Below are 27228 nucleotides of genomic sequence, written 5' to 3' on the forward strand. Positions count from 1 at the left end.
TTTCTTTCCAAGGCTTATTCATTGGTTGAAAGCAATTTGCATAGTACTCTTCCTGCTGACTTGCTAGGCCTGTTGCCAAAGAGGATTTTTCATTCGGGGCCTTTTCTCCCTTAGCCTTTAGCCGTCCGCTGCCACAACTGCAAGGCAACAGTTCTTTGGTGAATTTATGTGTCATTTTCTACACAAAGGCTTAATCAAACCTCCTAAGGAGAACTCTTCTGCCCTTGGCCATTGATTCTGTTGTAAACAGGATAAGGTTTACAAGAACACAACTTATTTATTTGCTTCACATAGAGATTTACAGGAATAAACATAAAATTGTCTTGAAGCAAAGTAGATAATTAAGCTTGAGAGAGTTTCTGTTTCTATACACTATGTACACTTTGACTGTATTTACACTAGCTTCTATCTTGAAAAGATAGTTCGTAGGAATGTTCAGTTCGTGATAGTCGAAAACTATCAGTTTCACTAGCATTGATTAGCTAAGAGAGTTCCTTCTACCTTGAAGTGTCTGAGTTCATGAGCTTGCACAGAATGACAGCTAAGTTCACAATTAGAAAATCTAATGTGTGTGTCAGAGCCTGAGTGAGATTGGGGATGTGTAGAGTACAGCATCGGGGCTCGACTGGAATGAAGGAACGGAAATTGGAGCAGTGACCTGAGGTGAAACCTCATACTACCAGAATTCAGTCCACCTGGTCGAGACACATTTTTAAGAGGAGTAGCCTCCGTGTTCGACGTACAGTGTATTCTGGAGCAGGACACTGGGGAGAATCATGGGGAGTGATAGACAGGGAGCTCCTTTTATACTGCACTCGACGGTACAGGCACGCGCACTGAAGACTGCGCGTCGAGTCTCAAAATATCCACGCTTGCGTGCGTGCGGCTGGCTGGCACTGAGCGAGAAGAGCGGAGGACATACAACACCCTCCCCTCCTAAATACGCCGATACGGCGTGAAGCGGCGGCAGCTGCGATGCTGGGCAGGAGCTTCTGACGTCACTGTTGTATTGTCCGGAGCTTTGACTGGGCGGAGTGGCGCTGCATCGTCCTGAAAGGAACCCATGGTTATGAAATGGTCTAAAGCTCGTTCAGCAATAGATTTATCTGGCTTAACAAGAGAATCAATAGCCGGATATGGACGGTAGCGCAGGCGTATCTGGTCCTGGTGGCGGAAAATGTTTTTCTCAGCATTCTGAATCTCGTAGAGATGATGGCCCAAAGATCTGCGGATGACACCAGGTAACCAGAGCGGGTTTGACTTGAATGTCCTTATGTAGACTCTGTCGTTGACGTTGAACTTCGTTGGCGAGGTCTTAGGCTGGGCCGGAAGAGGCTGCAACAGAGAAAGTAAAGTTCTGTGAGGTCGTCCATGGAGCTTTTGTGCGGGAGTGACATTATCAGTGCCGGGCATAGTTCTGTAGTTACTTAAAAGTTGTAGCAAGGCTTGGTCTTTAGTTAAGCCTGAAGAGACAGCTTTTTTCATACTTTTCTTAAAAGTTTGTACAAAGCGTTCAGCTTCACCATTAGATTGAGGGTGAAAAGGCGGTGCTAGGATATGGCGAATGCCATTACATGTACAGAAATTCTTAAAAGCAGTAGCTGTAAATTGCGGTCCATTGTCAGAAATTAGTACTTGAGGTAATCCTTCAGTTGTAAATATTTTTTGAAGAGCACGAATGGTAGCTTCTGTAGTAGTAGAAGTAGTAGTAGTAGTAGTAGTAGTAGTAGTAGTCGAATTCATATCCACTACATAGGGAAAGTTCGATAGAGAATCTATGACGATGAGCCACATGGAATTGAGGAAAGGACCTGTGAAATCGATGTGAACTCGTTCCCATGGAGAAGTAGGAGGAGGCCATGAAGCTAGATCAGAAGACGGGGCGTTCTGATTAATTTGACAGTGTTCACAATGGCGGATGAGCTTTTCGATGGCGGCATCAATACCAGGCCAGTAGCAGTGTTGACGTGCCAGTTGCTTAGTGCGGGATATGCCCCAATGACTTTGGTGTAACAGGTCGAGAACTTGTTTCCGTATACTAAGTGGGATAACCACTCGGAAGGTGGTGCCGGTTTCCAGGAGTATAACTCCGGCACGAGTCGTAAGACGATGCTGAATACGATGATAAGGTGCAAGGGGGGCAGGAAGTTTGTTCTGAAGAGGCCAACCGTTGCGGATATAAGTACGTACTGTAGCAAGTGTACTGTCCTTATCCGTAGCTTTAGCAATGCAGGTAGTGTCAATAGGAAAGCTGGATACAGTGTCTTCGAGTTCTATGTCTAACTGAAGACATTCGGATTCTTGAGAATCGAAGGCGGTATCAGGACCTACTGGTAAGCGGGAGAGGGCATCAGCATTACATTGCTGGGATGTGGCACAATAGGCGATCTGATAGGAATAATCAGAAAGGAACATGGACCATCTTTGAAGCTTTCTGAGGGAATGCTCAGGGATCTTATTACCAGGATGGAATAAGTGTACTAGAGGCTTGTGATCAGTAATGATCAGGAAATGGTTGCCATAGAGATATTCATTGAAACGGCGAATACCAAAGATGATAGCTAAAGCTTCTTTTTCTATCTGGGAGTACCGACGTTGATGCTCATTAAGTGTCTACGAAGCGAAGGCGATGGGGCGTTCTTGTCCATGACGATCCTTCTGGGAGAGAACGGCACCGACGCCGTAATCTGATGCGTCCGTAGGTAGCGTGATGAGCTTGCCAAGCTGAAAATGAGTAAGCTTAACAGCTTGAACAAGGGCTTTGTTGATCGTTTGCCAGGCCTGTTGGCATTGCGGAGACCACTGAAATTTAACACCTTTTTTGCGTAGGGCGTTTAATGGAGCTGCAACTGAAGCGAAGCGGGGAATGAACTTGTTATAGTAGTTCGCTTTGCCTAGGAAGGATTGGAGCTGCTTGATGTTCTGTGGTACAGACATGTTTACAATCGCCGAGACATTCCGTTCACTAGGTTGAATGCCGTTTTTATCGAGGATGTGTCCCAGGTAGTGAACTTGCGGCTGAAAGAAAGTGCATTTAGCGAGATTCGCTCGTAGGCCATTGTCTTTCAACTTCGTGAGAAGGAGGCGCAGATTATGGAGATGTTCTTGGTGATCTTTGCCGGTCACAATAATATCATCCAGGTAGTTAGCACAACCGGGAATGGAGGCGGTGAGTTGAGCTAAATAGCGCTGAAAAATAGCAGCTGAGGAAGAGACGCCGAACGGCAGACGCTGGAGCTGGAGTAGTCCGATAGGAGTGTTGAGTGTGAGAAATTGCTTGGATTCTTCGTCTAAAAGTAGCTGTAGATAGGCTTCTTTAAGATCCATTCTAGAGAAGAATTGTCCACCAGCAAGACGACGGAATAAGTCCTCTGGACGGGGAATGGGGAATATATCTGTGTCGATTTGTGAGTTGATCGTAGATCGGAAATTACCACAAAGTCGTACATTGCCATCAGGTTTCTTGATTACAACTAGGGGAGTGGCCCATTGACTGGAATTGACTGGTACCACTATTCCATCTTCTACCCATCTTTCTAATTCCTTAGTGACCTGGTCTTGAAGTGCTAGTGGTACTGGACGTGCTTTGAAAAAGTGCGGCTTAGCTCCTGATTTCAGCTGTATGTGAGCTGTATAGTTTCTGGCAGTTCCTTTGGCTGATATCTTCATTTTTCGAAGTATCGGATCCCTTCCATTTTTCTTTCCTTCCCACCCTCCATCCCCCAGGGGCTCTGATCTTCGGAGCGTGGGTTGGTGACCACGGGGCCCTTAGCTGAGTCCTGGCATTGCTTCCACTTACTTGTGCCAGGCTCCTCACTTTCATCTATCCTGTCCGACCTCCCTTGGTCAACTCTTGTTCCTTTCCGACCCCGACGCTATTAGGTTTCCGAGTGCTAGGGAGTCTTTCATTTTCATGCCCTTCGTGGCCCTTGTCTTCCTTTAGCTGATATCTTCATTTTTCGAAGTATCGGATCCCTTCCATTTTTCTTTCCTTCCCACCCTCCATCCCCCAGGGGCTCTGAACTTCGGAGCGTGGGTTGGCGACCACGGGGCCCTTAGCTGAGTCCTGGCATTGCTTCCACTTGTGCCAGGCTCCTCACTTTCATCTATCCTGTCTGACCTCCCTTGGTCAACTCTTGTTCTTTTCCGACCCCGATGCTATTAGGTTTGCGAGGGCTAGGGAGTCTTTCATTTTCACGCCCTTCGTGGCCCTTGTCTTCCTTTAACCGATATCTTCATTTTTCGAAGTGTCGGTTCTCTTCCTCTTTTTTTTTCCTCGAATTAGTGTTATATAAAGGATTGTTGCCCAATTGTATTTCCTCTAATAACAATAACCACCATCACCACCCTCTAATAAACGTCCCCCACCCCCTTTCTCTATTTATCATTTCTTTATCAATTACTACGGCAAGTTGTTTCGAGTTGAACCTCGTATTTCTTTCATTATTTCTTCCCATTTTTAATATATTTTTATTTGGCTTTATTCTTTTTTAACGTTTTAAATTATTTTAAAACCTATATATCCACTTTGATTTTGACGAAATTAAATCCTACACTGTTTCCCTAAGACTTCATTCACGTCACCTTTTACCCTTCGGCCGGAAAACAAATGCCTACAAGACCTGCCTAGCAACGACTTTACATAAGTGCATACTTGATCTGCTTATGAACTTCAAATATATTTGTTTTCGGCGCAAGATAGTGATGTTCTGTTTACTCTCTTGACTGTGATTATTGTGTTTTGAACATTAACTGAATTGCCACGATGTGATACAATGTTAATATTTCGCCTATGTTTAATATGTTAGTTATTGTTAAGATCTTCGCTAATTGGCTGATGATGACACTCTAAATGTGTTGAAACCGGTCCCATTAAACAGGTTGTAACTACTTTTTACTGCGGAGTATTGAAAGGTGGATCCTTCCCTATAATATTGTCCATCTTATTTTCTCTATTCAATACGGAACAATCATGAAGTTTTTAACTTCAGGAAACTGCTCGAGGAGAGCCGTAATATCAGAAGTAGGTTGCAAAGTAGAGACTACGTTGATGTTGTCATGAATCTGGAAGCCGAATAAATTAAAGAGATCCATGCCCATAATGTTTGATGTGGTGTAGTTGTTGACTACGAGTAGTGGAATGACCTTCTGAATTCCTTTATAACTGGCTGGAAGCGTGATTTGGCCTTTAATGTCAATCTTCCGTTTGTTAAATGTAACAAGCTGGATGTCAGCTGGAGAGCATGAAGGTGAACCTAAGTCGTGATATTTAGCCAGGTTAATGATAGAGACAGGTGATCCAGTGTCTAACTGAAAATCAATAGAGCGATCAGAGAATGATAGAGGAACGATGATCTTGTGAGAATTCTTGGTAGGAAGAATAAGATTTATCTGATCAACTTCCATGTCTTGTCGGGGCTGTATATGCTTCGGGCGCGCTGCAGGAGTCTTAGCAGGGCGGAGCGAACTCTGACATACAGTCTTGATGTGTCCTACTTTATGACATCTTTCACAAGTGGCTTTGAAAAAACGACAGGCACGATGTTCATGATGTTTGAAACATCCTCTGCAGGAAGGCAGGAGTTGCGACTTGCTCTCAGAAGTGGGCTTCCTTGTAGAAGAACGAGAGGGAACCGGGCGAGAATGCTTGGCAGAGAGCGACTTGGCTGTGCAGTTCAAGGTAGCAGATGACTGGCGGGCTGGGGTAGGGACTTGAGCGACTTCGTGTTTAGAAGCTATTTCTGCGGCAGTCTTGGTAGTAAGTTCGTATACCGTAGCAATACGCTGGACGTCTTCTAAAGAAGGGTTACTCTTCTTGACAGCGTCAAAACGAACTTTGTCCTCAGGAGTATGCAGAATGACCATATCCCGAATGAGGGAATCGGTATAGGTCGTACCACAACCGTCCTTGGAACATATAAACTGGCAGGGTTGAGCTAGACCTCTTAATTCTGCTATCCACTCAGCATGAGTCTGATGCGGTTGCTTTCTGCTCTGAAAAAATTTGTAGCGAGCGGCCACTATGTGTGGGGCTTTAGCATAGTGTTCAGTGATACGGGCCAAGAGCTGTGCGAACGGAACTTCAGAGTGTTGCTCCTCTGGACCTAATTTTTGTAGTAATTCGCACGTAGCATTGCCAACCGAACTGAGAAATAGAGCACGTTGGCGCTTGTCATCCGTGACGGAATGGCATATAAAATGCTGCTGTAGGCGGGCTAAATAGACTGACCATTCTTCTTTAGCCGGATCAAAAGCAGAGAACGGAGGAATTGCTGTGGGCTGTGTAGAAACAGAAAGAGCTTGAATAGCTGTGAGTAATGCTGCTTGTTGTTGCTGCATGAATTGCTGTTGTTGCTGTTGGAGAGCTTGCAATACGGCAGCGAGTTGTTCGGCTGTAGCCATGGTGAGATGCGTGAGAGAAACGAACTTGTGGAGCAGCGTGTACTGAGCTGGCTTGAGGCGAGACCTTCACAGAAACAGCTGGGAGTGTGTGAGAGAGCAAGCAAGCTGAAACGTGCCGGACAGGTGCTGCGAGCGAGAGAGAGAGAGAGACTTGGAATGTAGGCTGACTGTCCGTACGGGTTCCAGTGTGGAGTGGTGATAGTTACGGAGTATAGTGTCACTTTGCCAATGAGTTGACGATACACTGTAAGAGTTTGTTTCCTTGTCGCGAATGAGTTGACGACATAATGTAAACAGTTTGTACCTCGGTGCGAATGAGTGGGCGACACACTGACCACTGTTGTACTTCGTCGCCAATGTGTTGGTGACAGATTGCGTACAGTTTTGTACCTCGTCGCGAATGAGTTGGTGGCAGATAGCACGTAGTTTTTTTTTTTTTACCTCGTTGCCAATGAGTTGTATTGTAAACAGGATAAGGCTTACAAGAACACAACTTATTTATTTGCTTCACATAGAGATTTACAGGAATAAACATAAAATTGTCTTGAAGCAAAGTAGATAATTAAGCTTGAGAGAGTTTCTGTTTCTATACACTATGTACACTTTGACTGTATTTACACTAGCTTCTATCTTGAAAAGATAGTTCGTAGGAATGTTCAGTTCGTGATAGTCGAAAACTATCAGTTTCACTAGCATTGATTAGCTAAGAGAGTTCCTTCTACCTTGAAGTGTCTGAGTTCATGAGCTTGCACAGAATGACAGCTAAGTTCACAATTAGAAAATCTAATGTGTGTGTCAGAGCCTGAGTGAGATTGGGGATGTGTAGAGTACAGCATCGGGGCTCGACTGGAATGAAGGAACGGAAATTGGAGCAGTGACCTGAGGTGAAACCTCATACTACCAGAATTCAGTCCACCTGGTCGAGACACATTTTTAAGAGGAGTAGCCTCCGTGTTCGACGTACAGTGTATTCTGGAGCAGGACACTGGGGAGAATCATGGGGAGTGATAGACAGGGAGCTCCTTTTATACTGCACTCGACGGTACAGGCACGCGCACTGAAGACTGCGCGTCGAGTCTCAAAATATCCACGCTTGCGTGCATGCGGCTAGCTGGCGCTGAGCGAGGAGAGCGGAGGACATACAACAGATTCACCCTTAGATTCCAGGTTTGGTACTGGACGCCCAACCCTCGGCCAGTCAGTCGTAGGTCATAACGTGTACTGTCATGTATCATCACATATCCGAACACACACACATTAGTTCTCATTTCTCTCTTTCTTCTTCTTCTTTCTCAGACATCCACCTTTTACGATACTGTGCCGTACAACCAAGGCCATACCATAATTCAACTTTTACTTCAACAACAATAACAGCGATAGTTTCAACAACCAAGCAGGATGTTCCCCCAACTCCTCAGCTAATCGTTTTAACTGCAAATTGTATTAACATAGGCACTTTACAAGATCGTCAAGTTTGATACATGTTTTTACCCTCCATCGATGATTCAACTACGAATACAGTATTTTGAACATTTTAACATGTTTTTCATATCCACAGTAACAAATCAGAACCTCACAGTATTCCTCAACTTCAAATTTTTATGCATAAAATCAAATCAAAATCTCTTTATTTGCAAATGAGGTGTCTACCTCGGTGGCAAATGGTACACTAAAATACATTATTGTCAAGCACTAAATTTTAAATTAACAGGAGACGAAGAAAATTTTCCTAGAATACAATATTATACAATTTACGCTAATAATTATTTCTATTAAACACACACATCATCCTTAATAAATTTATATTGTTTACAAAATTCTACTTATAATATCTTACAAACATAGTCAACTCATATACAGTACGGTATGTGAAATTACTTCTAATAATACTATACAACTGGTATAAGATTAAAATTAACATTGAATTTATTTACATATTTATATTTTACCCATTTTGGAACCTAAGTAGCATAACGACCTGCTGCGTCTTAACCAGAGCCCCTTTTGCCACCACTTTTCAGAGTTCCTAAAGGGCCTTCGCAGCTACCGTAGCGGTCCCAGGGCCCTCGAAGTCCCCACTGTACTTCACCCCTACAGGCAGTCCCCTACTTGGGCTGTCCAAACTCCTTAGACCAGGGGATGGAATTAATTTAATCACACACTTTTATTATTTACAATATCCTGCACTGGTCGAATGCCCTCTAACATTTAATTTATTATCTCTGTTGTTGTTTATTCTCTTCTTGAATATCTGTACAGATTTTGGAAAAGGATCAAACACTACCCCTGGTAAACTGTTCCACTCCTTCACGCCCTTCCCAATGAAAGAAAATTTACCCCAATCGCTTCTGCTAAAATTCCTTCTAATTTTGTACTTGTGGTCAGTTCTACCAATATAATTATTTTCCAACCGAAGCCTCTCACGGATATCTCCCCATGCTTCTTCTCCTGTATAGGCTCTATATAATCCTATAAGTCTAGTTTTCTCCCTTCTCTACTTAAAGTTTCCCACCCAATTTCCTTTAACATTTCTGATACACTACTCTTTCTCCTGAAATCCCCTGTTACAAACCTTGCTGCTTTCCTCTGCACACCATCTAGTTCTTTTATTAGGTATTCTTGGTGAGGATCCCAAACACTGTTTGCATATTCCAATAATGGACGAACCATACTTAAGTAACTTTTTTCTTTTAATTCTTTGTTGCATCCTTTAAGTAGTCTCATTATGACATGTAACGATCTGTATGCTTTCCCAACAATGTCATCAACATGACCTTCATCCAAAGTATATTCAAATTCAGTTTTAAAGCTCCTGTTTGTAAATGTTGTAACAGTTGATTTGCCTCCATTAATCTTCATATTATTTTCTTCAACCCATTCTTGGATACTGTCAAGGTCCCTTTGTAATTCTGAACAATCCTCAATGTTATTTATTTCCCTATAAACAATTATGTCATCTGCATACAATCTTATTTTCGATGTTATATTGTTCCCTAAATCATTTGCGTATATTAAGAAAAGTAACGGACCGATTATACTACCCTGTGCAATTCCCTTCCAGACTTTCTCTTCCTGTGATATATTATTTCCTACTTCGACTTTCTGAACCCTTGAATTTAGAAATGTTCGTATCCAACGTATAACCCGTACGTCCAATCCTATTCCCTCCAATTTCTTTAATAATATTCCATGTTCCACTCTATCAAAGGCTTTGGAAAGATCTATGGCTATGCAATCTAACTGGCCTCCTGAATCTAACTGATCTGATATGTCCTGCTGAAATCCCACCAGTTGTGCCTCGCAAGAAAATTTCTTTCTAAATCCATACTGGCTCCTCATGAACCAATTTTTATCATCACATATCCCTCTGATGTACTTTGCTATTAAACTCTCCAGTATTTTACAAACTATATTTAAAGCTCTGTTCAACATTGTACAAATGCACTGCAATCATCTGTGACCTGGATCATAGGACATTCTGTAAATATTAATGTGTTTTATGTCATATAACCCATGTCAACCATTGTAAATATATTTAAAGGCAGATTTCATGTTGATTGTTAAGATCCTTTGATATATGTACTGTGAACTGATGCTGATTCCAAGGGAATGGAAACCGGTTTTCACTTAATAAATATTATGTATTATATATTGTGATGAATGGTGGAACATCGCTCGATCAATTCCTATTATATTATATACTGTCACACATGGTAGCAGGATTTCTCCTGACTTGACATGTGAGAGTATACATTTCTAGCAAGGTTTGATTGTTAAACCAGTGAACAATTAAGGACATTTCCCATCATAAGTTTACTCTTTTTTTAGGTGAAAAGGAGCCTGTCCAAGTTTTTAACTGGAAGTGGTGGGGACATAGAGTTGACTTTCTGCAACATGTGTTGAGAATAAGGCAGTAAACTATCCAATGATGGTAAGAATACTTTCATTGCAATATACTTTTGTTTCAGCTCTTTGTTTTCTAGCATTTCTTGAAATTGTATGAGCAATAATACATAATAATAACTAGCCAGTAATCTTCATCACCCTGAAAAACTCTGAATTTTTTGAAGGAGATAAAGTAATTTAGTCTATCATTAATTTGAAATCTTTGACTTGCATGAGCCCATAGTCATACTGTATTCTGATATTTTTCCTTAGAGGGATCATCTGAAGATAATATATTCATAATTATTTTCTTGAATGACATAATCTGAATGTTTCCCTTTCTGTTCTTCCTATCTTTTGCATCCTTTGCAGAGTTTCTTTTTTTTTCCAAAAGCCTTGAAGTCTGAACGGACCAAATGAGTTTAATTTGTGATATTCAGGTTTGTTGTATTTCTGTTAGATAAATAATAATAATAATAACAATATTAATAAAAGAGACTGGCCACTACCTGTTCTCAGCTAAAACCTAGCTACAAATCTGAGGACATCGCCCGGTACCATGAAGAGCTCTAAGATACCCAAGTTTTTTTTTGCTATGGGCTTTACGTCGCACCGACACAGATAGGTCTTATGGTGACGATGGGATAGGAAAGGCCGAGGAGTTGGAAGGAAGCGGCCGTGGCCTTAATTAAGGTACAGCCCCAGCATTTGCCTGGTGTGAAAATGGGAAACCACGGAAAACCATTTTCAGGGCTGCCGATAGTGGGATTCGAACCAACTATCTCCCGGATGCAAGCTCACAGCCGCGCGCCTCTACGCGCACGGCCAACTCGCCCAGTGATACCCAAGTTTAACACCCTGTGACTGTGCTATGAGGACTGTGACTTCCAGAATGCCCTTAGAAAGAACACACAGAAACAACGGTGGCCTATTCTACACAAGGATCTACTGGTTGCCGCACAAAAAACATCCCCACCTCATCCAACATTTGCAAGCACCCCTGGTGTAGCACTGAATGTGACCAGGCCACAGAAGAAATTCGCATAGTCTGGGTAATGTGGAACCAGCGCAAGGATGTTGTGCCCAACTATAAGGCCTTTATTACATAAACAAAATTAATGGCAAACTCCATCCACAAAACCAAGAGGAACTGCAAGAGGGCCCTGGGACAACAGGCAGAAATTAATTTCAAGAGGAATCACTCAACAACTCTATACTGGACTCAAGAAGCTGATTGTGCTGTATACAGCCTCCACCCTTTATCCTTACAGACTGGATGGGAAGCTCCCACTGAACAATAGAGACTGCACCAATACTGTTGCTAGGTACTTCTGAAAGCTCCTCAATGCAGAGGAACCTAATGAGAGACTCAGGTTCCATGAGTGCTCTACCAGGAATCTGGACTCCCTACCACCCAACAAGGAAGAAATGAGTAGACCATCGAGAGCCTCAGGAACAAAAAGGCCTCAGATGAAGACCGCATCGTAGCAGAGATGTGGACTCATGCAGGCAAACAGTCTCTACAGAGCATCCGTCTGCTCATACAGGACATAATGGATAACAGAGACCTTATCAGAGGGGTGGACCTCAGTTATTTTCCACCCATTGCACAAGAAGGGCAGTAAGACTGACCTCAACAATTACAGAGGCGTCTCCCTAATACCTGTTACCTTAAGATCCTCTAAGGAGCCCTGCTAACTAGAGTCATCAACTAGACTCCCAACTAGGAGAGTACCAAAACTGGCTTTTACGCTAGTAGATCTTGCACAGAGTAGATTTGTAAGACCATCCCCACATACAGGAGCCCTTGGTAGTCACTGTAGTAGATTTCCAGAAGACAAATTATTCTATAGACCGACCCTCCACCTCCAAGAACAGGACGTGGATGAGAAGGCCACTCTGAGGAACACCACATCCAAAGTCAAGTATAGACATGAGCTCTCCGGGAGCTTTCCCATCCAAACAGGAGTTTGACATGGAGACAGTCTCTCTTGCATTCTATCCTTACAACTGCATGCTGAAGAAGGTTATTGAGGAATGAACTGCCACACTACTATCAGGGACTGGACTGAAGATTGGGTAAAAGAAAATCAACCTCACTGAACACTGCCTTGCTTTGCAGACAGTGTCACCATATTAACCAACAGCATAGAGGAGGCTACTTGGCAACTACAGAGCCTCTACAGCATTGCATATAAGACTGGCTTGAAGGTCAGCATACAAAGAACTGACTTCATGACTAACATAAAGGGAGCCCCCATTTAATAATCCCACGAGAAGACACCACCATATGTATATTCCCTGTTGTCAAGTAACTAGCGGAATGGATTTCAGCAAACTAGAGTGAGAACCTGGCTATACACATCAAATGTGCCAAGTTTAAGTGGGTCTACCATTCCAGCAGACTCATTTATACCTCCGAATATCTCTCCAGAAACTCAAGCTCATGTATTAAAACTTATTAGTAAGACCCTCTGTATTCTACATCTGTGAATGTCTCTTGATGAAAAGGAAGGGCCCACTCAAGAATCTAGAACTCCAGGAAAGAAAATTCCTAAGGAGGATACTAGGACCCTTAAAAGAAGACCGACCCCTTTTCCAGCAGATCGTTCTACACAGTGTTTTCCTGTCCTCTTTCACCAGTAAGAAGAGCGCGGAGGCCACCGGACGAAAGTGGACAGGGGAAAGATAACTGGCACACAACCAGAAAATGGAAGTGTACTGGGCCAGATAAAAGCAGAAGGCCCCATTTAAGAGACAAAATGAGCCCCATGGTCTTCATGGTTCCTGTTTGAAATGGACTTGGGTATGTTTTGAACATTAAACTTCAATCCCATCCTACTTTGACAGAGAAAGGCATTGCTTACGAGAAAACTGAAAACCTATTACGTTAGGTGTAAGACAAGAAAATATCCAAAAATGGACTTAGTCATTTCTTGCCTATGGCCCTTCAATTACATATGAGAGTATAAATTTATGGCAAGCTTTGGTTGTTAAACCAGTGACGATTAAGTTCATTTGCATCATAAGTTTATTAATATTCTTCTATTTCTTTCATTTTTTTTTTTTTTTTAGGTGAAAAGTTGCCTGTCCAAGTTTTTGACTGGCAGTAGTGGGGACATCATACAAGATACCATCCCTGCCTCATCCAACAAAGTCAAGAACTCCTGATGGAGCACTAAATGCAACCAGGCCATAGAAGAGAGGAATTGACTTCCTTCAGCTTGTGATCAGAAAAAGGCAGTAAATTATCCAATGATGGTAAGAACATGTTCAATGCAATAGCCCTTTTTTGTTTCAGCTCTATGTTTTCTAGTGGTTCTCGAAATTCTGTGTGAGCAGTATTTATACTATACTATTAACTACCCAGTAATCTTCAGTGCCTGAGACACTCAGGAATTTAGTCTATCATTAAATGAATTCATCTTTGACCAGTGGCAGCGCGTGACCCTTATCAAAGTGTTAGCACACTTGTTTGTGGATATAAACAACGTATGGGTGTTAAAGCTCAAATAGAAACATGCATTTTTAAACTTACACAAATCAATCCTCTCCGTACATCTGCAGATATTACATCTTGGAACATAGCCCTATCAGGTGATATTTGGCAGCAAAAATGTCATAACAGATTCATGGAACCCCAGATTCCTCCTACAGCTTTTCGGGAGGTTCTTCTCAGTTGAAATTAATGGCAGTTTCAATCATCTTTCTTGGGAAACAGTCCATGTATGTTTCAAACAAGTCAAAATCCAAAAGAGAAAGAAATTCCAGCTTATTCAGTTTGGAAAAACAATATATTATATGTCGAACCATTGAATCAAGTACTTCACAATACAGTCTGCAGTATGATTGGATTTAAAGAACAATAGTACGGAGGTAACCTTAAAACTTGCTTCCCGATTGCAATGTGATATAATCTACTCTGTACACGACACGCATTCCTTAATATGCTGTGGGATGACATTAACCCCTTTAGTGGTGGGTTCTGGGAGATCTCCTGTGCCAGAAAGTGAGTTTTTTTCGGAGGAAATTATTTATTTTTAGGAAGCAAAGAATGAGTAATAATTATTACGGGAACACATTAGTACATTATTGAAGGTTAATGAAAACTTACTTTACACTCTATTTACACTTTTTTTTTACAGTAGACCTCTGACATTATTTCATAAAATAATGGTGTTTTGAGAATACTGTCCTGTGACCAATACGGTTTTATTTCAGGCTTTTGTGTTATTCTCATCAACAACACGTAACGCAATAAACTGCCGAATTTCATAAGAGTTCGTTTCTTTCCAAAACTGTGCTCTTGTATTCGGAGATTTATTTACAAGATTTTCGGTGCACTTTTAGCATACAAATTGTTTTGGTCACTATCAAATTTACAACTTCATCCGTTAGAAACAGTTCAAAACAGTCAATCGCACTCACCTCTGGTACTCCAACCCTAACACTGTGCTTTCCCTTAAATGGAATTATATTATGTTGCACACTATCCCCAGTCTTACACTTTTTCCACACGAACGTATGTTCAACATCTCCTACCATCACCTTAGCTTCTGACGTAATATCTTCTTCACTTTCACTACAAATAGTAAGAAGGTCATCATCCGAAGAATCAGTAGAATCAGTATCACTATTATCAGAAATACTAATGTCACTTAGAGATTCATCTTTGATGTAGTTCCTTATTTTGTCTTCACACAAACATCTTTTCCGTCTTATGCAGGCATTTCTGTTTACCTCGTCAGCTGGCCAGAGATTGTATATGTAAAGTAGAGAAGATAAAGCATATTTTAGGCAAGAGAATTCATGAATACAGCTGGAAACCCTCCCGCCATCTGTTGAGAATGCTGGAAAACATTTTCCGAAGAGATTACAGTAATACCAATATAAATGGTCCGTTATTGGACATTATAAATTTTCCAGCTAACTCATTCCTGTTTGCCAGCATTTCGCCCCCGTGTGCTAGGCTGGGCTCATCAGTTGGTACCTAGCACACCTACCAAGACGCTGGCTAGTGCGTACAGTACCCGAGATATTGGGTGATCGTGAAATGAGCACTGCAGCTAAACGAGAATTTCTCGGGCGGTGACATTATGGGCAAGCGTGCGCCACCCGAGAATTTCTCGGGCTTGCCAATGAAGAGGTTAAGAAGTTCCAACTTAACACTGTTCGGTTCGTAAGGGATTCCCTTCCTGTCCATAAACTTAATTATATCTTCCTTTCTCCACGATTCATTGGGCAGTTCTTCAGTTCTAACTGAATTGTAAGACGCATTGTCCATAACAATTATTGCATTGGCTTCAAAACAAGTAAGAACATTCACAAACCATTCTTCGAATACATCTCCATTAATTTTCTCCTGATAGTCTTTTCATGGAGTTAGATTCAAATCACAGTAACCCTCCCTCCACGAAACCTTTCTCGTTGCCGATATGCATAATTAACGAGCGTTTTCCCTACCATGAATGATTCTTTAAGGAACTTGATAATCCCTTCAAGAATGTGTCCTTACTGAGTATGATAGTTTTAGCACTCCATACTTTCGCACAGGTATGTCCTGAATTCACCCACATCTCATCCAAGTAATAAATTGGTCTTCCCTCCTCCCGAAATTTTCTTATCTGATGCAAATAATGTCTTCGCCACAAAATTATTTCCTCCCTTTCACTAAGAAGTGGTTGGTGACTACTTGACATAAACTTGAAATTTAACGTTTTTAAAAGCCTATGAAGCGTTGCACGCGAAAACGAAGGCAAGGTTTCATCTCTCTTCACAAACTCTTAAGATCTTATTGATTGCTGGTATTTCACTTCTAAAGAAAATCTTGTGAACTTTTCGCCGAATTGCGTCCATAGTGAAACAATCATATTTGTCCACTAACTTCATCTTATTCTGACTTTTTTTTTCCCCCGGTGAAATGTCTGTTCCTACCGTTTTAAGTTCTTTCTAGCACAATACAGTAAATACTAGTTCTAGAAATGCCCATAGTAGCGGCTACTAACCTCGTCACATTTTCGAGAGTATTACAAGGATTTGCATTACTAAACTTCTTAAACTTCTTAAAAACGTTGAGAACACACTGTTTTTCTCCACTTCTCAGTGCTTTTCCCTTCTTATGCTTTACGTGAGAAGAGCCAGGCTCACCCATCTTCACTCCACACGGAACTTTAACAAAGGTTATGTAAATGTAAATTAAAACAGTTAACTAAATTCTAAACACCAAGACAGACTGACTACCAACTTAATTAATAAGTTATATTACTAAATATTTGCACAAAAGAAAATTGTAATAATATACAAAGTCACTAGCATGCCAATAATACCTGCAATACAGCAGTAAACAGAAAGCACATGGGTTGTATGTTAGCTAAATGAGCCAATACTGAATACTGTAATGGCTTTACTGCTGTTGACACGTCGCCCCTCTCCAAAAGTACTTCATTGCACAAGTATCAATTATAAATTGAAACTAAACAGCTTTTTAAAAGTGAAAAATGAAAATAAATGGATTTAGATGACATACATAACTTTTACACGGAAATAACATTAGTTAACACATGTAAAGTGTTTTTAACGCTTTACCAAAAGATAGACAGTACCACCGCATTTGCCATGCGTTTTTGGTATTTACATTATCTCCCAGGTTATTTGAGGTAGGGTATAGGCCAGCTTTCGCACCAGCAGATCTTTTACAGAGTGGATACTCAAGACGATTCCCACATAGAGGAGCCATGGTGGACATTGCTGGGTAGTCATCCTGGTAAATTTGCAGAAGGCATATGATTCAATAGACAGACCCTCTTCTCCACCCTGTGAGAATTGGGCTTGGATGAGAAAACTACCAGAATAATCGAGGCCACTGTGAGGAACATTACCTTCAAAGTCAAGTACAGAGGTGAGCTCTCAGAAATCTTCCCCATCCAAACAGGAGGTAGACAGGGAGACAGCCTCTCCTGCATCCTTTTCAACTTTTTGCTAGTGAAGATTTCTGGGAATGGTCTGCCACACTACCATCATGAGCTGGACTGAAAATTGGATACAAGAAAGACAACTTCATTGAACACTGCCTAGTATTTGCAGACAACCTCAACTTATTGACCAACAGCATAGAGGAGGCCACTCACCAACTACAGAGCATCTACATCATAGCAACTAAGATCGGCTTGAAAGTCAACATGCAAAAAAATCGAGTTCATGACCAAGATAAAAAGAGCCTCTTCGACAATCCCATTAGAAGATACCACCATACATTAGGGAAGTCCTTCCATTCAAGTAACTAGGAGAGTGGTTCTCAGCAAACGAGACTGAGACCCAAGCCGTAGACACCAGGTGCACCAAGTTGGAGAGGGCATGTCACTCCAGCAGGTGTGTTTACACCTCCAAGTATCTCTCCAAGAACTTCAAGCTCATGTATTACAAGTCAGTAGTAAGAATTTCTGTACTTCATGCCTCTGAATGTCTTTTGATGTATAGGTAAGGCCCACTAAAGAAACTAGAACTCAAGGAAGTATACTAGGATGCATAAGAGAATGGAACCTACAGGATCAGTCAGAACAATAATACAGCTCTATGGACACCAGGAAGACATAATCACCTCCCTGAGTAAAAGGCATCTAGACATCTAAGGACACTTGACCTTTATGAACAGGATCCTCACTGTGAGCCAGGCTAGAGTGACCCCAACTTGGCACGTTCGATCCTGGCTCAGTCCGGTGGTATTTGAAGGTGCTCAGATATGTCAGCCTCGTGTTGATGGATTTACTGGCACGTAAAAGAACTACTGTGGGACTAAACTGTGCCATGTCTCCGAAAACTTTTAAAGTAGTTAGTGGGACGTAAATCAAAACTAACATTATTTCCTCACTGTGACAGATTGGTGGATCATCTTGGTGAAATCAGATCTGGGCCATCTGGAGATTTTATTAGTGACTCGAGAGGACCGATCCTAATTCCGACAGATCATTTTGCAGGGTGTTTTTCCACCATCTCTGACCAGTAAGAAGAGCACAGCGACCTCCAGACTGAAGGGGATAGAGTAGAGAAAACTGAGACACAGCCAGAAAATGAAAGTCTACTAGACCAAGAAGAAGGAGAAGGCCCTAGTCAAGAGTTAAAATGAGCCCCATAGTCCTCAGTAGGCCTAAATGATCTGGAAAATAATAATAATAATAACAATAATAATAATAATAATAATGTCAACATTCTGGCTGCTTGCATGTCAGTTTCAACCTTCTGATTGCTTTTTTCTGGAATTCAAAGAAACTAGTACTCTGTGGGGGCAACCTGTTGCTGACTTTTAAATAATTTAAATAATTTTCTCAGGTAAATGCAAAATACTTCATCAGAGGTCTCTTGGATCCCGACATTGAGTATTGAATGGACTTTTTTCACCGTTCAAAGATCCAGCTGCCTCCAAGTGAGTACTCACTCACCAATCCATAAAGGAAGATTTCGGTTTGGTACTTGATGCTTGTAAATGAGACAATTCTATGATTAAAGTTGTATGGAAAGTATGTTTTTAATAACTCTTGGTTTCTGACGGTTCAGGGCTTGTAATATTATACACGGACATGCCAGAAGTCATAGGATAGGCGTATAGTATCGTGTACGCCCTCCTCTAGCTCAGCCAAATGCAGCAACTCGTGGCATCAATTCTTTAAGTGGAAATAACATCTGTAGGGAGATTCTGACCCATGCCGTTTAGATAGCTACTCATAGCTTCCTGCTAATTGTAGGTGCAGAGTCTTGGATTTGAATGTTACCTCACCACTACATCCCATAAATGCTCAATAGGATTCACATCAGGCGCACAAGGTGGCTACAGCAGTTGTTGAAACTCTCCAGAAGAGTCCTCAAACCAATTCTGGACAACTTGGGCCTTATGACACGGTGTATTATCCTGCTGGAATGTATAATCACTCTAGGGGTACGTTAAGTCCATCAAGGGCTACAAGTAGTCACCAAGCAGTTCAACATAGCAGTTACTGGTCAACGAACTGTTCATGTGGATCAGTGGATCCAGCCCATGCCACGTGATCACATCCCACACCCGTATGGAGGTATCACCAGCCTGTACGTTACCTTTTTGGCAACTGGGATCCATGGCTTCGTGGGGCTTGAACCATATCTGAATCCTACCATCAACTTGAAAAAACTGGAGCAGTAACTGATTGGACCATTCATCCAAGGTCCAATTAGCAAAGTCACATGTGCAGGTGAGACACGTGTGTACCTGGTGTCAGGGTGTTCACAAGGGCTCTCTTTTAGGTCTTCTCCAATGTCCCACTGACTTCAAAGAACTGATATACATGTATTACCTCCTTCATTCAATGTGAATATGATCTGAGCCATTGTGGCTTGTTTGTTACCATGGACAATTCTAGACAGATGCTGCTAATCACGGTCATTAAGCATCCATGGTCAGCACTGCATTCTTTACTGTGGGTGGCCTTTCATGAAGTATTCCCAATACACCCGTGATACTGTTAATTGAGGAATTCTCAATGTTCACACAATTTTGGCAGTGCAATGTTCCATCCGTTTGGCCCCCATTTGAAACATATAATTTAATTGACAAAGTTTTAATCCACCTATTCACTACTATAGTACACTCTTAATTCAATACGGAACCAATAATGAAATTCATAACCCCATTTGAAAGATGATAATTTGTGTATCGCCTCACCAGGGCCCTCACAGGTGGTGTCTACACTCACTTTCGAGATATACGGTCAGGTCTGGGAACTTCCAAGACTTTTGGTATGTCAGTGTACGTTGCTCATTTTTTTTTCTTTAATTTCTTGTGTTCTTGAACATACTTCGGAAAGCCATATGAAAAGTAGGAACATGTTAATGAAAATGCCAAAATTACTATCGGTAACTAGCTTAGGGCCAGTGTCATCGGCCGCTGTTTAAAACCAGCTAACTGATCATTAATTAACACCTTGTTAAAATGTTAATGTAGTATTATGGAAATCATGTTTCACAGAACATTATAATAAGCTTATTAACTAATGTGGCATTAGAAGCCCTTTCCATTAATGATCAAGTCAGCAGTGTGTAGCATTATCATTTTTTTTTGCTCTTTTGAATGCTGCCAGAAAGAATGTTATTCTTTTATTACCTTTCACCTGTACTCTTCTTTGGACGGAATACAAGGTTTCATTTGAAATTTAAATTGTTTGGTATGCACAGAAGAAAATTATAATGGAAGGCGACGGGAAGAATCATCTTCAGGGCAATAATTTTACTTTACTGGTGAAAGTGATAATTGTCGGTTTATTTTCTAAATATGGGAGTTGATCAGAATGAAAAGACAGATCGAATAACCCTGAAGATGAATGAATTAGCGATTGAATTCAATAGCAACTTGTATGTGATACTGTGGTTAGTAAAACAAATAAAATACCCTATTTCTTCGAATGCAAGATGACCCCTCACTTTTTCCTTTAAAAAAATTAAATCAGGCTTAAAAAGTGCTGTGTGATATCATGTGAATGCCTTTCTTGCACAGTACACATTCTTAAGCTATCTTTGTCTTCACGCTAACGTGGAACAGTGGCTTTAGTTATGCCGTATTTTCATGCGGCTGACCAATTATTCTTCATTTGCACATGTTCAGTTATCATTAACTTAAAATTGGCATCATAATATCGGTGAGAACCCATTGAAAATATGCCAGCAATACTTGTTTCACGTGTCTTTACAATACGACGATCCATCACAAAAGTATTTCTACTATCTGTAAAACTGTTAATTTTACTAAGTGTCAGGTACAGTAGACACGTTATACCATATCTGCTAGAAAATGAAAATGAAAAAAATTAATCTTGCATACAAGACCCCCCCCCCCCCCCAACTTAATTTGTCAGAGAAGAACAGTAATTTTGCTTCGAAGCAGGTACAAATCTTATTGCAGTTCTGATTACATCGCACAAATTTGTGAATAGTTTCGTCCGTGCGACCCACTCAATGAAAATACGTCGAAGTCATGCGGTACATCTGTATTTCGTAGTTAAGAAATATCAGACTCCATAGTGTAGGCCTACAGCAGCTCTGATGACGTCGCTCAAATAGGTGAATAGTTTCGTGTCTGACACGCGCATTACAAGCATGATTCAGTCGTGCTATATGTCTGTGTTTTGTAGTTAAGAATGTCCGCTAGTGTAATAGTTAGCACAATTAGCTGCCGTTCTTGGGTGTCTGAATTCGATTCCTGGTACCATACTGCCAGACATTTACGCTCTCCACTGGGGGCATGTCTAAAAAGAGCTGCACCACCTCAGGATGAGCAAACGAGTGTACTGCAGTTGAGAAATATTCACGGTTGTTGCTATTAATATTGCAGGCGAGATCATTAACAAAGTAATTGTTTAATATCTCGAAACTTGGGCCAATAGAGGTATTGTTTTGGAGAGAAGTAAGTTTAAAACGTAATAAAAATTATGCAATCATAACAATTGTTTTACTTGCCAACGCGCCTAATAAATAATAATAATAATAATAATAATATTGATTGTATGTCTCACTTATTTTTAACGACTTTTGGAGACGCCAAACAAAACATACTGGGGTATGCATTAATAAAAAATGGAGGCAACAAACGCACAAAATTAAACATTATGATAATAAAACTCATTACCGCCACACATGTAGATATCCATAAATGCGGCAAACATTCCTGTTGTTTATTTTTTCTTTCCGTCATGGAATTTTCGCCACTATCTGGGTGATAGCATACCCAGCCTAAACAATGCGGTTTCTGTTATCTCATTTACAGCTGTTTAGGTAAATCTTGATATGACAAATGTAGAGAACAAGCATAATAGCCCTACTTAAAAATAAGGGTCTGGCTTTCAACAGCCGCAGTTATCTGCTTCCAGTCACTATGTATTATATTCGGAAGTACAAATCGTAACATACAGTTCTTATCAGCTGGTGGTTTGGCACGTGTTCTACAGCACGGCCTTATTCGGAAGGAGTGGCTTCTGCTACACATACACCAACTGGGAATATCAGAGACCATCTCCAGAAACCATTTGGGAATAGATTCACACTATTTGGCCTTTACAGTCGGGAACAAAACTATTTTTAAAAGGTTCAAAAAGACGGGACATTGAATGCTATCGATTGCAGTGCATGACTGACAAGATGGCAGTGAAGATGATGTCACTTGGAATGACGACACGCAGGTAGCAGGGAAGTTTGCGGTGCAAGACGATAATTCAAATGAAAGCAGTGATCACGTTTACTCAGGTTTACTATATGGTAGACCTACTGCTCAACTGACAGAGACCAATTACTGGCCAATAAGTTATTTTGTATCAATATTGCATAATATGATATCCCTTTTCTCTATGGGGTCGAGTATGAAGTGAGGCGAATCTTAGTAGCTAGTTTTTACGACCATATGCCCTTCCTGATGTCAACCTTATCAGAGGAATTAATGAGATGAAATGAATGACTTGATGTAACTAAAACTGACTATATTTACAGTACTTTATATGTAGGCCTAAAAGTTGTGTTTACCATTTATTGTCTTTTTACATTTAGAAATACTGCATTCCAATGAAAATAGCCAGTATAATTCAAATACATTCATAAGTTTGTTACAGAATAGTATAAAATGTTTACATGTACAATTTATAGCTCTTTATAGCCTAGAAGTCATGTGTTCACTGCACAGAATTTGAGGTTACCGCATGTTGGACCTCCCTTTATGTTTTTTGGCTGTACACGTGAGGAAAAAGGGGGTCTAATACGTGAGTAAATACAATAACTCTGCCACTGTGTAGCCATGGCCTTTCTAAGAATTCAAAGGCTTGCATGTTTTGATGCCATTCTGCCTTTTTTTTTTTAGAAACGTTTTTGTAGAGGCTAATACAGGGACATTTTTAAATCTATTCAGGGAATTGTCTCTCGCTCGGGTGCCTGCGCTGCGAGCCTGTCTCCTGCTAGTAGAATGTCATTCTCTCTTCACTATTTCCCGAGAACCAGTGACATTATGCTTAGGCACTGTATAACCGGTTGCTGCAGCTAGCAATGTAGCTTACAGGTCTAATAAAGACGCGGATGTTGAAGGTCGAGTTTTATGCGCGCACCGGGGGGAAGGGAAGCAGCATGGTTCCCATGGTAGCTGCCAGTGGTGTTCATTACTGTTAGGCCGCAAATGAAAGATGACCCTTGATTTTCCATATATGATTCTGAGAGAAAAACATTGTCTTGGATTTGGAAAAATACGGTACCTATATGACAACCTAAAAAGAAGCACGAAAAAGGATTTTTGAGTGAACAAGTTGGAGCGGTACAAGACTGGAGGTAGTACATTTGTTCCAGTATCACAGAGACAACTTCGAAGATTATTGCATTAATCAGCAACCAAGTTCAGCCTCTTCATAATGACAACTACTGTGATGCGGAGTATCACGGTAAGTCACCATAATTCCTGTAGGTTGAGGTTTAAGGGATTATGCTATATGGAATTGGTTGATTTTAAATTTGTTGGTTTTAAAGTATTCTTGTTATCATGTGAGATATCTGTTTCTTATTACCATTCAGAGTTTTCAAAGCTGAACTTTATTAACTGGAGAGATCATGAATAATTAGCGCAATCATATAAAAAATGAGGCCTACCATGTTGTAGATGATATAAGCTACATGTGACTGTGATCTCTCTTCCTTTGAATGTGTTTTTCAAAATACAAATGTTTCTTACATAGTAATATGCTAACGGAATATTAAGTTTATGTATCTCTATTACAACTTAAAACATTGGTATAATGCACTTGCATAATTTCAGGAGACATTGATCCATTCACCTGCACATCTTCAGGTGAGAGTTTGCCTCCAGCACCCACATTTAAGCTGCAGGAGGAAAGCAACAACCAAAATACTGCTATCAGAGAAGAGGAATATCTATACTCTGGCAGATCTGTAAGTAGCTTGGTTACTGTCAAATTTGAGGGATATTTTAGTTCCATGAACCATACCTTTGTTAAATAATATTGTACACACGCGCACATTAATGGTGTCCCGACATAAACGATCAACACTGCCTCGCTCCAGTACTGAAAAGGAGGGGAGAGAGTGAAGGAGTAGTGTTGAAGGCCACTCCAGTATCGAAAAGGAGGGGAAGGGAGTGAACGGGTAGTGCTGAAGACACAGTGTGTGTATTCCGGAGCAGCCTACGTTTCGTTATACTGTAATGCTGTAAGATGGCTCCTATCTTATCACAAGTGAATCGAGGCCGTATAATCGGCATGTGAGAGGCTCACATGGTCCCCCAAGCAATAGCTCAAGCAATACTGTAGCCCGGTTAGATTATTGCGGCCAAAGAGATGCATAAAATGTGAACGTCGAAATAATAATAATAATAATAAAAGATAATCATCACCATCATCCCGATACCAGCAATACGGTATTAACGGTATCACGCAAGTTATCAAAACACAAAGGAAGCAAGGATAAGGTTGGCTACATACATCAAAAATAAAATCGTAAATAAAATAAAAGATGCGGATAGGATACTTAAAGCTTAAAGGTCTAAATGACAACTACAGACAGGAATAGTGTGGAAAGCGGACTTGGACCCTTTGAGGCTGTAAGATCGTAGGATGTTGTAAGGAAAAGAACGTACTCGCCCATTCGTATAAAATATAATTAGAAAAACAAGAACAGAAACCTATAGAAAACAATTCGTGAAAAGGAACAAAATACAACTGCAACTTGATTCTTGAACAATAAACCCGATAGGATATAACAAACAATCTTCTGGATGGTCCTTCAAAGGACAACTACAGACTTTTCTTGTAATTTCATTATACAGAGCTACTGGAGGCAACCTGACGGAAAATTAACACGTTGCAACATAAAGGATAAAAGAAATTTTAAAACAGGAAAACCTCCAAACAAAAGGTGGCCTCGTGTAACACAGAGGCATAAATGAAATAGCCCAAACTAAGATTCGAGGTGATTTCCTGGCAGGATGAGAACATTTACATTTCGCAAAATTTAATACGAAAGGCCAAAACACATGAAAGTTAAATTTAGAAAGAAAAAAACAAAATCACATATTACAAAATTTTAAAATAATTAAACGTGCTTACCTTAGGGTAGGTTGGCCCCATAGGCCCGGACTGCGCGCACAGCACGTCCGACCCCTTCGAAGATCGAAAACGAAAGACAACAAGAAAACGGTAGCACACGCGTACCTCACATCATACCGGAAATCGTTCGATATCAAACCGCCAATCGGAAAACACCTCCATGTTAAACCAATTACAAAACTTCTAATTACAACCAATTACAAAAACCCTAACCTTATATGGGCATCAAGCAAACGACAAGCCATGAAGAAATTGCTGACGCAACAATTGAACCATCAATTTCTTACACGTGTCAGTATAGGGAGTTCATTTTTAAACTGGACCAAAATTTTAAAACATAAAATCAGCAAGACCAAATTATACAATCTTCAAGTTTTCTAGTTATCACTGGAATAATTGAACAATCAAATAAATATCTTAAATATCTTGAGGCATTTTAAAAAGTTCTTTAACAGTCTTATCCAATAATCTTTTGGCCTAGAAAAAAATAACTTTCTTGGGATACACAAAACATAATAACACATTTTTCCTTCAAATGTCCAAAGAGTTTGTTTCTAAATAATTTTCTTTCAAAATAATTTTTGGATAGTCTTTACCTAGAAAAAAAACAATTTCACAAGATGCACAAAACATTTTCACCGAGAAAACAAAATAAAATTACAATTTCTTGATGTATAGAAAACACTCTTGAGATCACCGTCCAATAGTTCGATTCATCCAGAATAAAAAACTTGTACGTTTTCTTGCAGCTCAGGTACCATGTCACCCACTACGGGTTACAAATGCCATGCAGTCTTAAGACAGTTTGGAGATGAGTGGAAATGTGGTAAGAACGAGGTGAAGAAGAATTGGTAGATCATACGACAGATAACAAGGCTCCTAGAAGAACTACTTTGGAACAGGATGCTGGAATTGTTCTAACTATGGACAATTCTCGTTTGCAACTATCGGTAATGCGATTGCCGCATTGGAATTGCCAGTAAGCCAGACTACTGTGAGTCACTGACTCCACGTGGCAGGTATTTACAATTGCCAAGGTGCGAAAAGGGGCGACTTCTTCCTATTATAGAAAACTTCACGTAGGCTTTGCACTACAGGAAAGTGTTACTCCACGACAGGAATTGGAAATTACAATTTGGTTGGATGAAAAGGTATTTTGTTCCGATCCAGGTAAACAGCTGAAGTGCTTCGTGTCAAATAGTTTAATGATGCTGTTACGCTCATCAAGGTAACTAATCAGTCGGGTCACGTCACATGTGGCTTATCGAGGTGGATACGTGGTGCTGGTCCAGGAGAGTTGTTAGAGGTCACTTCACATATGACTGATTGTGAATATATGGACATTTTAGACGATGCCATTCTTCCTAGTGTTCAAGCTATTTACCCCATAGAAGAAGTTATCATCTTTGTGCAAGATAACTGCTCTGTTCACACTGCACATGTAACTGGAGCTTTCTTCAAACAACATCCTGACATTCATGTGCTTGACCAGCCTTCCAAGTTGGCTGACTTAAATATAATAGAACATGTTTGGACAAGAATGGTAAACACGTAGGATTCCAGGTCAGGAGAGGACAAGAGCGGGCGGCTGTGTTAATGCACTGCCAATAAGTTTGGGCGAATCTAAGGAATGAACCATACTTTTTCCAACATCTTAACAGATTAAAAGAAATAAGTTTCATAATGATAGATCCGTATTGAACTGTGATTACAATAGAGTAAATTAATATATATATTTTTTTTTTGGGTCCACCTTTTCAATACAAAATGTAAATAGTTTAAATTACATAGGGACTAGTTTCGACCTAGTAATAGGTCATCATCAGCCTGAAGT

At 40.6% G+C, this 27228-nt stretch overlaps 1 long non-coding RNA gene across 3 annotated transcripts in view; it reads left to right on the forward strand.

Annotated features, from left to right (window-relative positions):
• Nucleotides 1-27228, forward strand: part of LOC136875576 (uncharacterized) — a 108836-nt gene that overhangs the window by 16446 nt on the left and 65162 nt on the right. For 2 of the 3 annotated variants that reach the window (XR_010860477.2, XR_010860476.2), the window contains exons 2-3: nt 10231-10333; nt 13363-13548. This is a non-coding gene — a long non-coding RNA (uncharacterized lncRNA). Of the gene's footprint in view, nt 1-10230; nt 10334-13362; nt 13549-24088; nt 24223-27228 lie in introns of all 3 variants that reach the window. The other variant, XR_010860475.2, reaches the window with a different exon arrangement.

The sequence above is a fragment of the Anabrus simplex genome, chromosome 6 (genome assembly GCF_040414725.1).
Source record: "Anabrus simplex isolate iqAnaSimp1 chromosome 6, ASM4041472v1, whole genome shotgun sequence".
In the NCBI taxonomy this organism is placed as follows: domain Eukaryota; kingdom Metazoa; phylum Arthropoda; class Insecta; order Orthoptera; family Tettigoniidae; genus Anabrus; species Anabrus simplex.